The 15759-nt window shown below is 41.9% G+C and overlaps 3 pseudogenes; all 3 read right to left on the bottom strand.

Moving 5' to 3' along the window:
• Window positions 1-650: 650 nt before the first annotated feature.
• Window positions 651-1989, bottom strand: LOC148293325 (putative acetyltransferase At3g50280 pseudogene; annotated as a pseudogene).
• A 1149-nt stretch (window positions 1990-3138) lies between these two features.
• Window positions 3139-13366, bottom strand: LOC110765997 (putative acetyltransferase At3g50280 pseudogene; annotated as a pseudogene).
• A 759-nt stretch (window positions 13367-14125) lies between these two features.
• LOC110765878 (putative acetyltransferase At3g50280 pseudogene) lies at window positions 14126-15759 on the bottom strand (annotated as a pseudogene).

Below are 15759 nucleotides of genomic sequence, written 5' to 3'. Positions count from 1 at the left end.
GGAAGCCGCCGAGCTTAGCCCATGTTCTAGCAACTCCCCTGCAGAGCGGCGGACCCATGAATTTTTCGGCGGAGGTGCAATGTTTAAAAGCTAAGAGCTAAAAAAAAAAAAGACGGATTATTTGAAGGAGGATTTAAACTCTTTCTTTTAAAGTACCGTTCCATAACTGTACAATTAAAACAAAATAAGGGTTTTATATCTATAACTATGACTAATTGAATATAATTTATCAATTAAATAAACAAATCAATATCAAATTATCAATTAAATAAATAAATAAAAATTAATTAGACCTCAAATAGCGTGTCACGTAGCCTCTTCCTCCTCGAGTTTGCTATTGATCTTACTAATACAGAGATAGCTAAATAAGAAAACAAAAATTATTTAAAAAAGATAAATAAATAAAAAAGAATTAAGCGTTTGCTCAAGAAAAAATATATATGCATCTGACTTACTTTGGATTGGTGTACTCAAGAAGGAAAAGAAAAACGTAGGATTCTTGTGATGCATACACACTTTGATGAAATTGGGTGATGTTAAATTGGTCCTTTATAAAGAGAATTCTCAATCTCACTTAACTAAGGAATTCCCAAAATCCAATTAAATAAAGAAAACTTAATTGGATTTTAATTTGAATACAGAAACCCAATTAAGTGAAGAATTAAAAAAACCCAATTCAGTAAGGAATTATAAATACCCAACTAAAACCCTATAGAAGCCCACGAAATGGCCCAGTTGTTTCAATTTTTTTAAATTAAAAAAAAGAAAAAAACCCTGGTCCAAAACGACGTCGTTTTGGCCAGGCTTCATTAAAAAAAAATAGAAGCGCTGCGCGCGCAGCGCCCAGAAGACAGCAGCGCAGCACCAAGTCTCTTGCGCATTTCGTCGAACAGGTTCCGTGCGTCTCTGGTTTGAGCAGAGGTGCAACTCCAGCAGCTGTTATGGACTTTTCCGGCGACCGGAGGTGCAGGTGCACCTCCTTGCGCCTACACAGGTCCGCCAGAAAATAACGCCTAGAAGCGCATTCTCGAGGTACTCTTTTGGCAATGGTGGGTTCAATCTTTGCCTCAGTCCCACCACAACGCGATAAGCAACCTCTTGATCTGGGTTCAGATGTCTGCCGCGTGTTATCGCCCGCCAAAGATGAGCCATGAATGCTTGAAGGGATGAGATGCTAATGTTACTGTCAATGGTGCCCATCTCAGCATTGGCCTTGGATTTGAGCCGTGCAACTTTTTCTTTGGGAAAATGAAACACCACCCTTTGTAAAGAATCTGAAGATGAACCATGTCCAATTATAAGCTGCTTGCTCTTGATTTCATTGACATAGGAGGAGGGTAGGTGAATTGGGAGACCAATCACCCCTTCATGAAATTGGCGGCCCAAAACAGGATGAGGTTTATAAATTTTATCATAACTGCCAAGACGAGAAATTTCAGACCAAGTATTGAAGAAATGCTAGAAAGAGGTACCGTCAGCAGCCATGTGGTTTATGCTGCAACCAATAAAGATGCCATCAACAAGCTCAGTCACTTGTGCTGATAGAAGTGGTTTCGAAACTCCTTCGTAGTTTCGAAATTCATTTAAGGAAAAGAGGTTGAAGACGACGTGATCAGGAATGTAAGGGTTAAGGATATCAGCCACCTTGATGCCGTCAGCAACTGCATGGACAAACTCGGCTCCTGCACCGTTACACTTGATGGAGATAGAAACAGTGCCATCTTCATCATTTTCAGATACAACCAGGCGGCCAGCAAGCGGGTAAAAGATGTTCAAGGTGCGGGAAAGAGAGTCTTTTAGGCGTTGTACGAAGCTGACATTGCTGTTTTCTGTCTCTGCTGATTTGTGGAAGAGAATCCCCTTTTGAATGTAATCAAATTGGATTAATCTGAGATCCCATGGAGTTAACTCAATTTTAGGAGCTGTTAATTGATCGTTCTGAGTTGTTGGTCTGACCGTGGTTGTGGAGATATGCAAGATCTGAGTCATTTTTCCCTGATTGATTGAAGATGATGGAACAAAGTTATATAGAAGGCTACACCATATTTTCACTGTGCATGGGCTCAATAATAACCAAACACGTAAAAATTTCAGACATCAGATACGCGTTGCGCGCACAAATTATTGTAAAAAAAAAGAAAGAAAGAGAGATCCAAATTCTATTTCTCATCGCTATGATCACCTGTCGGTCGGACGGTTATCGTAGGAGATGTGCTGAATTATATTCAGAACAAACTATTTTTTCTCTTTGAACAGGGCAGACTTGAGTGCTTAGAACTTCGGTGGTGGTTGCATATAACTTGTATACAGATAAAGGAAGTAAAGGAGGTGTTTAATAATTCCCTTGCAGCTTGCAACAATCACATAATATCTCTCGTGCGTGCATGAATATTATAAGAATAATATTTTCGGACAATTATTTCATTTTGTGTTCTCTGCGACACGGTAATTAAGCCATCACTATCCACCACATGTGCAAAGCAAATCGCAGGTCCCATGAAATTAACTTAATTACTGGTTGGGCAGACAGTTTGGACCCAATTTAGTTGGATATAAACATGTGCTCTGCGTGTTTTAGTTTACTTGGCCTTTAGGAAGCCACGTGGGTCAATTTGTGGCTCAGGATCAGTTTTTAATTTTCACTTTTTTTTAGAAATAAAGGGAAATATATAGGAGAAAATATGGATGAACAAGTAGGGTTGTAAATCGACTCGATCCAGTTCGGGTTGACTCATGTTCAATTTGTTTGAGCTTGGTTTCTTAAGAGTAAAGAGCTGAGCTATATATATATATATATATATATATATATATATATATATATATATTTGAGGGACACCTTTTAGGGTATCCTACGAATTTTTTTTCAACTATATTCAAATCATCTATTTTTCAAGTCCCAGAATCCCTTAACGGAAGGTCTCTGTATATATATTTATTGGTTTCGTAAGAAGTAATTCTTTATTGTTCATTTTCCTTGCTACTCATGTGTTTTATTATAAAAAAAGCTTAGTTCCTGGATACTTTGCCCAACCCGGTAGAAAGGGCTCGTATTGTGCCAAGTCGCCTTCCAGATTTGGGTGTGCAGGCTGGGTGACGGCACAAGGCCTCAATTTTCATTTTTACCCAGGGCCTCCAAAATTAAACCGGCCCTGATGTGAGCACAACCTCCATAAATTCTTTGTCGTCCTTCATAGCTTGTAGAGCCTTTGGAAAAAGGCAAGCTTCAACATCAATAGTTCCTTCTTCAACCCTAGGAAACACTGTTAGCCTCCCATTTGTTTTGTCTGCCGCTCCGCTTCACACAGCAAGCGGCCTCCCCCACCCAAAATCATTCCCCAAACACATTAAACCGCGGCGAGCTTCCTATAAGCAATGCAGAACTTGTTGAAATATTACTTATATTTGAAAGAAATATTGGGCTTTTCACCCATTCCTCCAAGGACTTCCTCGCTTCTTCAGCTGTCAGGGAAGCAATCTGTTTGTTTATTTGTAAAGCCGCCCAGCCTAGTCCATGATGTAGAAGCTCTCCAGCAGTGGACTTGACGAGAACCACTTTAACCGCATTCCTGAGGTATTCTTTTGGCAATGGTGGCTTCAATCTTTGCCTCAATCCCACCATAACCCGATAAATAACCTCTTGATCAGGGTTGAGATGTCTACTACGGGTTGTAGCCCTCCATAGATAAGCCATGAGGGCTTGGAGGGATGAGATGTTATTGATGCCAATCTCAACATCAGCCTTGGATTTGAGCTCTGCTACCATTTTGTTTTGAAAAATGAAAGAGTACCCTTTGTAATGACTCTGAAGACCTCATAACAAGCTTCCTTGTAATTTCACCATAGGAGAAGGGTAACTGAACTGGGAGATCAATTACGCTGTCAAGAAATTAGCGACCAAAAAAGGGAGGAGGTTGAGAAATGTTATTAGAGCCAGCACGAGAGATTTCAGACCAAGTATTGAAGAAATGCCAGAAAGAAGTACCATCCACAACCGCGTGGTTTATGCTGCAATTGATAAAGATGCCATCAACCAGTTCAGTTACTTGCGCCGCAAGCAATAGGTTCGAAATGCCTTCATAGTTCCGAACTGCATTCAAGGGAAAGATGTGGTACACAATTTCATCAGGAATGCAAAGAGGGTCAAGGATATTGGCCACTTTGACATAGTCAGCAGTTGTGTGGACAAATTGGGCTTCGGCACCATTACAATTGATGAAAAAACATGTGGTGTTGTTATCTTCATTTTCGATCGGGGCTAGGAGGCCAGCAATGTTAGCCTACACCTCAGACCACCTGATTAAAACTCTTATGTACATGTGCTGTTAGTTGCATGTTATGAGCTGTGAGCTGGCGTGTTAGTTACGATTACTAGTTAGTTAGCAGTTTGTTAAGTTAATCAGCTGGTTAGTGTTAATTAAAGCTAAACTGATCTACGTGTATATATAAGCTGATACTGTTACTTTGGAAGATAATGAAAACCATTCCTTCAATATCAAATATCTATCTCGAACTCTCTTCTACCTTCTGTGATTCCCAAGCTTGATTGAGCTCTTTCATCTCGACCTATAGTATCTCAGTTTCCATCTCGACTTGATGACTCACAAGTATCCCCTGTTTCTCTACACAGTCCAGTACCACATTCCAGGGACACTATTAGCTCTTCTCCTATAGCATGTACATGATTAGCTTCAGGGTGCACAATCTTCTCGATCTCCTGGTTCTATTGAGCATGTACAATATCAAATTCCAGAAGAACAATCTTCACAGTCTCCAGGATCTTCATATACTGCATCAGCATCATCATTTGTGGATCTTGTTGTTGATCTCTCTAAGCCAGCTCCTAATGTTCACCCTATGCAGACTCGTTCCAAGTCTGGTATACTTAAACCTCGTAAGGGTTTCTTAGCTGCCAAGACATCATGTGCTTCTTCTTCTTTGACGGAGCCTCATACTTTTTCTTAGGCAGCAAAGATTCCTGAATGGACTCAGGCCATGGTTGAAGAGTTTCAAGCTCTTGAGAAACAGAAGACTTGGAATCTAGTACCTTATCAACCCTCTATGAATGTAGTTGGCTGTAAATGGGTATTTAAGTTGAAAAGGAATGCTGATGGATCCGTTTCTTGCCACAAGGCTCGGCTTGTTGCTAAGGGATTTCATCAGAAGGTTGGTTTAGACTATGATGAAACATTCAACCCTATTGTCAAGCATTCTACTGTTTGCTTGGTACTTGCTTTAGCTGCTCAATTTCATTGGACTATTAAGCAACTGGATGTTAAGAATGTTTTTCTTCATGGCATTCTTCATGAAGAAGTTTACATGCAACAGCAACCGGGTTTTACAGATTCCACACAGCCACACCATGTTTGTTGCTTGTTGAAATCTATATATGGTCTCAAATAGGCTCCTCGAGCCTGGAATGAACGATTCACCACTCATCTTCTCACATTGGGGTTTGTTCAGTCCTTAGCAGATACATCCTTGTTTGTTTGAGCATCTGGCAGTGATCTTATCATCCTTCTTTTATACGTAGATGATATTATTTTGACTGGGAACAATATGCTTCTAATTCAACAAACTATTATAGCTCTTGGTCGTGAGTTTGATATGAAGGACCTTGGCAAATTAACCTATTTTTTGGGTCTTCAGGTGCAATATACTTCTGCTGGTATTCACGTGAATAAATCTAAATATGCTATTGATCTTCTAGCTAAAGCTGGCATGACACATTGCAAGCCATGTCCTACTCCTTGCTTACCTACTACAAAATTACTCAAGTTTGATGGTGTTCCTGTTGAGAATTAATGACTAACTCACTGCCCTTTTAAGATCTTGTTGTTGATGGACTTTGGACAAAGAACTCAATGATGGATGAGTCTTACACACACACACAGAAATTAACCAAGCACAAATGACACAAGTGTTTATAGAGGTTCAGCAAATTGCCTACATCCTCTTTGGTGATCACCTTGAGAAATTTAACTAATGAAGATAGGTTACAACTTTGGTTTACAAAGGAAACCCCCTTAGAACACTACCCTCACAATCTGTTTCTCTCACACCCTTGCTCAACACCTTGATACACTTAGAGAACTCTCTTGCTCTCCCCTTAGTTTTTCTGAACACACCACTAAAACTTCAGCTCTAACTCAACTTGGAATACCAGCTTCTTCCACTTACAATTATTCAACTTGTTTTCTCCTCTTGTGTTATCTTACTTCACCCCATTTCCTACACAAGCCAATAGACAAGAGATAAGATATCAGCTTGTCCTCCACGTTCTTCCCTTTAGTCACCACTTAGACTAAATGTCAGATCAAGTAGGTAAATAGAATCCAACTCAGCCACCTCCCACTTACACCAGAAAATAGAGAGTGATATCTTTGAAATAAGATAACCAATTAGCCATGAGTGCTCTCCCAACTATCCAGCAGGTAGTCAACGTTCATTTAACTCAGAAGTGACCCACTAAGCCTATGAAATCTTGTGGAAAGCGATAGCCATTGAAAACACTGTTGAAAACGCGTAAGAAATCGTCACAGCACGATTGGGACGACCGGTCGCCAGGAACTGGCGACCGGTCGCTTTTGGTTTTTCCTCCAGACCTTGAATCTGCTTCTAAACGACCGGTCGCAAATGCTAAGCGACCGGTCGCTAGCTTCCTGCGACCGGTCGCAAAGAACTGGCGACCGGTCGCTCGTTGATGTTGCTCCAGACTTCGAATCTGCTTCAAAACGACCGGTCGCAAATGCCTAGCGACCGGTCGCTTTTAGGCAGATTCAAAATCTTCCTTTCAGCGCCAAAACCAACCTTGTATCCTTAGGTGAGCCATTTTCCCAACAATCTCCACCATGGCGAGCCTAATACTCCTTGTGGACATCATTGCCTTCTAGGACATCTGTAATGTCTTGAGAATCGTCCTAATAACTCTCAAGAACTCCACCTCAATCTTTAGCATGTAACAAGATTGAGCAAGCTCAAACAATGCTTGAACTTAGCTGTTGTGACTGGCTTTGTTAGGCAATCTGAAGCGTTCTCATTTGTATGAACCTTCATTATTGTGATGTCTCCATCATTCACCCAATCCCTTATCCGGTGGTATCTCACATCAATGTGTTTGGACCTCCCATGGAACACTTGATTCTTCACTAAGCAAATAGCACTTTGACTGTCACTTAGAATCACCACCAAGTCTTGAGCTATCCCGAATTCCTTTGCCAATCTCTTCAGCCATACCGCTTCTTTTGAAGCTTCCGTTAAAGCCATATACTCCGCTTCCGTAGTAGACAAGGCACTAACCGATTGTAACACTGCTCTCCAACTAATCGGTCCTCCACCACAAGTGAAGACATATCCTGTGGTGGATCTCCTCTTGTCTAGATCTCCTGCATAATCAGAATCTACATACCCCGACACACATGCCTTTCCTTGTTGTCTTTCAAACAATATCCCAAGCCTTTTGGTGCCCTTCAAGTACCTGAGAATCCATTTTGCTGCTGTCCAATGTTGCCTTCCAGGATTCGCCATATACCTTGACACCACACTAACGGCTTGGGCTAAGTCGGGGCGTGTGCACACCATTGCATACATGAGACACCCTACCAAGCTTGCATATGGAACTTTACTCATTTCCTCCTTCTCCACATTCGTAGAAGGACATTCTTTTGCACTTAACTTAAAATGCTCCGCCAAAGGAGTAGACACCGGTTTGCAATCCATCATATTAAACCTTTCAAGTACCTTGGAAATATACTTGCTTTGTGACAGCCACAACTTGCCTTCCTTTCTGTCTCTCCTTATCTCCATTCCTAGGATCTTTTGTGCAGCACCAAGATCCTTCATGTCAAACTCCCTTCCAAGTAATGTCTTCAAATTCTGGATTTTTGACATGTCCTTACATGCAATTAGCATGTCATCAACATAAAGAAGCAAAAGGATGAAGTTACCATCCTTGAATGCATGAGAGTACACACAACAATCAGATTCACATCTTCTATACCCAATCTTCATCATGTAAGAATCGAAGCACTTGTTCCACTGCCTTGGAGATTGCTTCAGTCCATACAAAGACTTCTTCAACCTGCAAACCAGATTTTCCTTCCCTGCTTCAATGAACCCTTGAGGTTGGCTCATGTAGATGTCTTCCTCCAATTCACCATGAAGGAAAGCAGTCTTCACATCCATTTGCTCCACCTCCATGTCCTCTTGTGCTACTATGGAGAGTAGTAGTCGTATAGAAGTATGTTTCACCACCGGAGAGAAGATTTCATCATAATCAACTCCCTCCTTTTGCAAGAATCCTTTTGCCACCAACCGAGCTTTGAATAAGGTGGCACCCTTCTCATGCATTTCTTCTTTCTTCCTAAACACCCATTTGCAGCCAATAACCTTGCGACCTTTGGGTTTAGGAACTAACTCCCAAACTGAGTTTTGGTGTAGAGATTCCATCTCTTGCATCATAGCTTCCATCCAACTTTCCCGTTCCTTGTTCTCAACAGCTTCTTGGAACGTGGTTGGTTCTTCTTCACTAGCATTTAGGGCATAGTGAACTGCATCCATCTCCCATCCAAACCTTTGAGGTGGTTTGATGGTTCTCTTGGGCCTGGACCGAGCTATAGATGATGGCTCCACCTGTTCTTGAGCCTCTTCTTCTTCTTGAGTGTGTTGTTGATGCTGCCCAGCTTCTTCCTCTTCAATGTCGGACTCCACCTCCTCCTGAACGTCTTCAGTTGGCTGTTTCTGAGTAGTCTTTCTTGACACCTTCTTGAGTGGAACTTCAAAGGTTGTTTCTTTCTCAACAACATCCTCCTTTGCCTCTGAATTCTTGACTTTGTTCATAGGTATGGTCTTCTCATCAAACACAACATTTCTGCTGAGTATCTTCTTGTGGTTCACTGGATCCCACAGCTTGTAGCCCTTCACACCACTCTCAAATCCAATGAAAATACATTCAAGAGACTTTGGCTTCAACTTGGATCTTTCATCACTAGGAATAAGTGCATATGCACTGCACCCAAACACCTTAAGATTCGAATAATCGATTGACCTTTTAGACCATACCTCCTCTGCACACTTGAACTCAAGATTTCTTGAAGGCGATCGGTTAACCAAATAGGCAGCGTGGTTAACCGTTTCTGCCCAAAAAGATTCGGGCAACCCTGCATGAATTCTCATACATCTCTCACGCTCCATGAGAGTTCGGTTCATCCTCTCCGCAGCTCCATTTTGTTGGGGTGTCTTCTTCACGGTAAAGTGCCTCTTAATGCCTTCACTTTTGCAAAACTCAAGGAACTTGCTGTCCTTATATTCACCACCATTGTCACTCTTTAGGATCTTGATCTTTCTTCCGGTTAGGTTCTCTACTTCCGCCTTCCACTCTTTGAATTTGGTGAAGACCTCAGATTTCTCCTTCATGAAGTAGACCCAAACCTTCCTGGAAAAATCATCCAAGAAAGTCACAAAATAGCGAGCTCCACCCTTCGATTTAACCGGTGATGGCCCCCATACATCCGTGTGAATATAATCTAGCACACCCGTGCTTTCTTCCTCTTTGTTTCGCTGCTTGAAAGCTATTTTTGATTGCTTTCCCATGGTACAAAATCTGCAGAACTCAAGCTTGCAACTTTGAACACCTTTCAACAATTTTCTGTTGTGTAGTTCCTGCATGCCCCTCTCACTCATGTGCCCTAGCCTCAAATGCCAAAGCTGAGTTTCATCTTCCGAGTCCTTGCTTGTAGATACAGCTGCTCCACCTATGATTGTTGTACCACACAACCTATATAGACAATTAGGTTGAATCTCACCCTTCATAATCACAAGTGAACCTTTTGAGACTATGAGTTTCCCTCCATTTGCTTTGAATGAATAACCATTCTTATCAAGAGTTCCAAGGGAAATGAGATTCTTACGCAACTTTGGAATGTGCCTTACCATTCCAAGCGTCCTAACAGCCCCATCATGCATCTTTACCTTGATTGTACCGGTTCCTTTGACTCTACACATTGAGCCATCCCCCATCATCACTTCACTGCTATCTTCTTTCTCATACGTGTCAAACCACTCCTTGTTTGAGCACATATGATATGAGCATCCGGAATCCAAAATCCAATCGGAAGAGGAACACCTTGAAGAATTAGCCAATGCATTTGTTTTAACATTGCTATTAACACACAAAAGCTCACCATCACTTTCCGTGACATCCTCCGCTGTGTTTGCTGCATTCTTCCCTTTGTTCTTCTTCTCCTTCCATATGGGGCAATTCTTTTTCCAATGCTCCTTTGACGCACACTCGAAACAACCATCTTTCGCCTTGGATTTGGACCTTCCTCTATTGCCTTTCTTGCCTTCACGCCTCTTTGAACGACCTCTCTCTCCGGTCTTTGCAACTAGACCTTCACCTTGAGAGTTTTCTCCCGAACGTTGAGTCATCCTATGGTGTGTCATGATGTCTTGCACCACAGGCTCAAAATCAAGAGTAACTTTTCCGAACATAAGAGTGGTTCGGAAGTGTTTATAGGACGAAGGTAAGGATGTCAACAACATGAGAGCCTTATCCTCCGGACTATAATTCACATCCATTCTCTGCAAGTCAGCAACACATCTATTGAAACTACTTAGATGTTCCATTAGATTTCCTCCCTCCTCCATCTTAAGATTCAGGAGTTCTTCCTTGAGGAAGAGTTTGTTGGACAACGATTTCCCTGCAAACATCTCTTCGAGCTTCTCCCATGTTTGCTTCGCTGTATCCTTTATCACGTTGATGAGCACCTCATCGGAGAGATAGTTTTCGATAGCTCCTCTGGCTAACTCGTCAAGAACTCCCCACTCATCATCCGTCATGCTTGCTGGCTTCTTCTCCTTGCCAACCAACACTACATGGAGCTGTTGTTGTGTAAGAGCTGACTTCATCCTTCGTTGCCAAAGAGTGAAGTTCTCCTTCCCTGTGAAAGGCTTTAACTCCACCTTCATACTTGCTGCCTGTGGTGGCTTCATATGCTGTGAACTGCTACCACTCTCAGCTTCCATGTCACTTGCCATCTTCAACACACTAGCACTCCAAGAGAAGAACTAGCTCCAGCTGCCAAACACAGCTCTGATACCACTTGTTGAGAATTAATGACTAACTCACTGCCCTTTTAAGATCTTGTTGTTGATGGACTTTGGACAAAGAACTCAATGATGGATGAGTCTTACACACACACACAGAAATTAACCAAGCACAAATGACACAAGTGTTTATAGAGGTTCAGCAAATTGCCTACATCCTCTTTGGTGATCACCTTGAGAAATTTAACTAATGAAGATAGGTTACAACTTTGGTTTACAAAGGAAACCCCCTTAGAACACTACCCTCACAATCTGTTTCTCTCACACCCTTGCTCAACACCTTGATACACTTAGAGAACTCTCTTGCTCTCCCCTTAGTTTTTCTGAACACACCACTAAAACTTCAGCTCTAACTCAACTTGGAATACCAGCTTCTTCCACTTACAATTATTCAACTTGTTTTCTCCTCTTGTGTTATCTTACTTCACCACATTTCCTACACAAGCCAATAGACAAGAGATAAGATATCAGCTTGTCCTCCACGTTCTTCCCTTTAGTCACCACTTAGACTAAATGTCAGATCAAGTAGGTAAATAGAATCCAACTCAGCCACCTCCCACTTACACCAGAAAATAGAGAGTGATATCTTTGAAATAAGATAACCAATTAGCCATGAGTGCTCTCCCAACTATCCAGCAGGTAGTCAACGTTCATTTAACTCAGAAGTGACCCACTAAGCCTCTGAAATCTTGTGGAAAGCGATAGCCATTGAAAACACTGTTGAAAACGCGTAAGAAATCGTCACAGCACGATTGGGACGACCGGTCGCCAGGAACTGGCGACCGGTCGCTTTTGGTTTTTCCTCCAGACCTTGAATCTGCTTCTAAACGACCGGTCGCAAATGCTAAGCGACCGGTCGCTAGCTTCCTGCGACCGGTCGCAAAGAACTGGCGACCGGTCGCTCGTTGATGTTGCTCCAGACTTCGAATCTGCTTCAAAACGACCGGTCGCAAATGCCTAGCGACCGGTCGCTTTTAGGCAGATTCAAAATCTTCCTTTCAGCGCCAAAACCAACCTTGTATCCTTAGGTGAGCCATTTTCCCAACAGTTCCTCTCTCGGATCCTACCCTTTATCGAAGTCTAGTGGGAGGGCTTCAATATCTAACTTTCAGCATACCTGATATTGCTTTTGCGGTAAACACTCTCTGTCAGTTTATGCACACTTCGATTGAGCTCCATTTTGCTGCTGTGAAGCGTGTTCTACGTTATCTTGCTGGTACCCTCACTCATGGGATTCATTTCACTTCTGGTGATGTTCATCTTTAGGCTTATTCTAATGCTGACTGGGCCGGTGATGTGAATGATTGGCGTTCCACGATTGGTTATGTTGTTTTTCTGGGCAATAATCCCATCTCTTGGTGTGCCAAGAAACAAAGCACCGTGTCTCGTTCTTCTACAGAAGCAGAATATCGGGCTCTTGCGATTACTGCGGCTGAGATGTCCTGGCTTCGACAATTTCTCTATGATCTTCACTTGTTTCTTGATCGACCCCCCTATTCTTTGGTGTGATAACATTTCAGCTCTTGCTCTTGCTTGTAACCCTATCTTTCATGCACGCACGAAGCATATTGAAATTGACTTTCACTTTATTCGTGAACGTGTCACTTGTGGTGATATGGTGGTATCTCATATTCCAAACAACAATCAACTTGCGGATATCTTTACTAAGGGCTTACACACTTCTCAATTCTCTTATCTTCGTGACAACCTAATGCTGAGTTCCCCTAGCATTAGCTTGCGGGGGGATGTTAGCCTACACCTCAGACCACCTGATTAAAGCTCTTATGTCCATGTGCTGTTAGTTGTATATTGTGAGCTGTGAGCTGGCGTGTTAGTTACGATTACTAGTTAGTTAGCAGTTTGTTAACTTAATCAGCTGGTTAGTGTTAATTAAAGCTGAACTGATCTACGTGTATATATAAGCTGATATTGTTACTTTGGAAGATAATGAAAACCATTCCTTCAATATCAAATATCTCTCTCGAACTCTCTTCTACCTTATGTGATTTCCAAGCTTGATTGAGCTCATTAATGGAGTCCTAGAGGAAAGCTTTCAAGCAAGTGGGTAGAAGATGTTCAAGGTGCGGGAAAGGGAGGCTTTTAGGTGTTGTACCAAGTTGTTGCTCTGTTCTTGATCTGCTGGTTTGTGGAAGAGAAGTCCCTTTTGGTTGTAATAGATTTGGATGAGCTGCAGATCACATGGAGTTAACCGAATTTTATGCCGAATCTGAGTACTTGTGAAGATATGCCGAATCTGAGTCATGTTTCCCCAATTTGGACAGCACAGTGTTTAAATGTTTAAGCCTTGATGGTGAATCTTATGGTGATAAATAGCTACATCACAGTGCAGGCATGTATAACGTGATTTTCTTTATATAATAAAATTATTATTACTTTTTCATTACTTTAACAAATATCTGATTGAAGAGTTGGTGATAAAGGGGCCACTGCTATTTTCAATTATTTCAAACTGTTCCCAATATGAGGTAAAAAATATTCAAGCGATGATATATGACTTCATTTTAGATGGAGAGATTCAACATCGACAAGGTTGTTGCGATGCTGATGGCGATTGAAGAGATGGGCCGAACCAAACCGTATAAAATTTATCCCAAAAACAAACATGCAATAGGATCCAAACCTAATTTTTTCTTTTAAAAATTTATAAATAAATTATTTGGCCTCATCACATCAATAATGTATTTTATTTATATTATTATTACTGTCTAACATCAGATCAGGAATGTGCTCTCTTCGTACCAAACAAGGATCGTCTCTTTGAAGAGTAGGTGCGGTGAGTGGAGACTGACTAATGTCAGGATGATGAAAGGGTACAACCATTCTCAATTGTCTGAGTGGACTGTGGAGGATTGGTTGGGAGATAATTTATTCATGTGGGGCTCTAGCTTTTTCTTTTTTGTCTAAGTTAGAAAGGAACTGTCATTGGAATTATAACCGACAGACTACAAAGTGTTGCTGGAATTCAAACATGCAAGTAAGTGAATGCTCTTTTGCACTTACCTTGTTGCAAACACTGGCTTTTCTTAATCATATTTACTTTTTTAACACAAACTATTTAATAAAACAAGAGAACTAATCTAAACTATAGGGGATTTGAATGGAATAGCAGATAAAACATGAGCACAATTAGAAACCATACAAATCAGTCAAAGACGTGGAAACTTTATTATTAATTCACTAATAGGTTATTGGAGTCCCTAATTTTCTCTCTAAGCCACACTGTCCATAAACTTAGCGTCCTGTGCCAAAGCTTGCAGTGTTTGAGACGAAAGGCAAGCTTCAAAATCAATACTTCCATCTTCAGCCCCAGGAAACACCGTCAACTTCCCGTCAAACTTGTTCCCAGCACCACTTCTTACGGCCAGAGGCCTTTCCCAGCCAAAGTCATTGCCAAACACATTGAACCGCGGTGAGCTTCCAGTGGCCAATGAGTTGACTGACAAGGTACCCTTTGTGTTCAGTTTGGGACTCTTTACCCATTCCTCCAAATACTTTCGAACTTCTTGTTCTGTCTTGGAAGCGATCATTTTGTTCATCTCCAGAGCCGCCCAGCCTAGTCCCTGCTTGAGCAAATCACCTACAGTGGACGTCACCGTGCCGAATAGAACCGCATTTCCAAAGTATTCTTCAGGTAATGGCTGAAATCTTTGCCTCAGGCCTACCAATAAGAGGTACTTGGTCTCCTGATCAGGGCTGAGACGTTTGTTGCGGGTTATGGAAACCCAGAGATGAGCCAAGAGTGCTTGAAGGGATGAGATTTTGGTGGTGCCCATCTCGGCATTGGCTTTGGCTTTGAGTTGTGCAAGTTTTTCCTTTGGAAAATGGAACATTCCTTTGGAAAATGGAACATTCTTTGTTGAAGGGGCCCCGGTGGTAGAAATTTGTCAGGGATCTGATTGTGGAAGAAGGGAATACGAACTGGGAGATCGATGATGCTATCAAGAAACTCGCGGCCGAAAATGAGAGGAGGTTGAGAAATCTTACCAAAACCGTGATCTCGAGAGATTTCAGACCAAGTATTGAAGAAACGCCAGAATATTGACCCATCAATAACACAGTGGTTCATTGTGCAACCTATGAAAATGCCATCAACCAGCTCAGTTACTTGCACTGCGAGCAAGGGATTCGACACGCTTTCGTAGTTCAAAACCCCGTTCATGGTAAAGAGGCTGTAGACAATGTCATCAGGGACCAGAACTGGGTCGAGGATATCGGCCACCGTGACACCATCGGCAACTGCATGGACAAACCCTGCTCCGGCGCCATTGCAGTCGACGGGGAAAGAGGAGCTGTTGTCGTCTTCATGTTCAGTGATGGTAAGACGGCCAGCAAGGGGATAAAAGATATCCAATGTGAGGGAGAGAGAGGACTTTAGGTGTTCGACCAAACCGTTCTTTAGGTCTTCATTCTCATAAGTGGAAGAAGGTTTGTGGAAAAGAAGGCCCTTTTGGACTTGATCTACCAGGAGGAGTTGCAGATCCCATGGAGTTAACTCAATTCTACGAGTAAACTCATCTCTGTGGGTTGTGGGTTGAACTGTAGTGGTGGAGATGAAGCGAACGTTTCCCATTTTTTACTCTTGAGCAAAGCAGGACTCGATTATTGAAACTTTTGGTCGAGCGATTTAAATTTATA

This window comes from Prunus avium, chromosome 7 (assembly GCF_965620075.1).
Source record: "Prunus avium chromosome 7, drPruAviu1.hap1.1, whole genome shotgun sequence".
Lineage (NCBI taxonomy): Eukaryota > Viridiplantae > Streptophyta > Magnoliopsida > Rosales > Rosaceae > Prunus > Prunus avium.
Note: the sequence above shows the minus strand (reverse complement) of the source record. Positions and strands in the feature narration are given on the sequence as shown.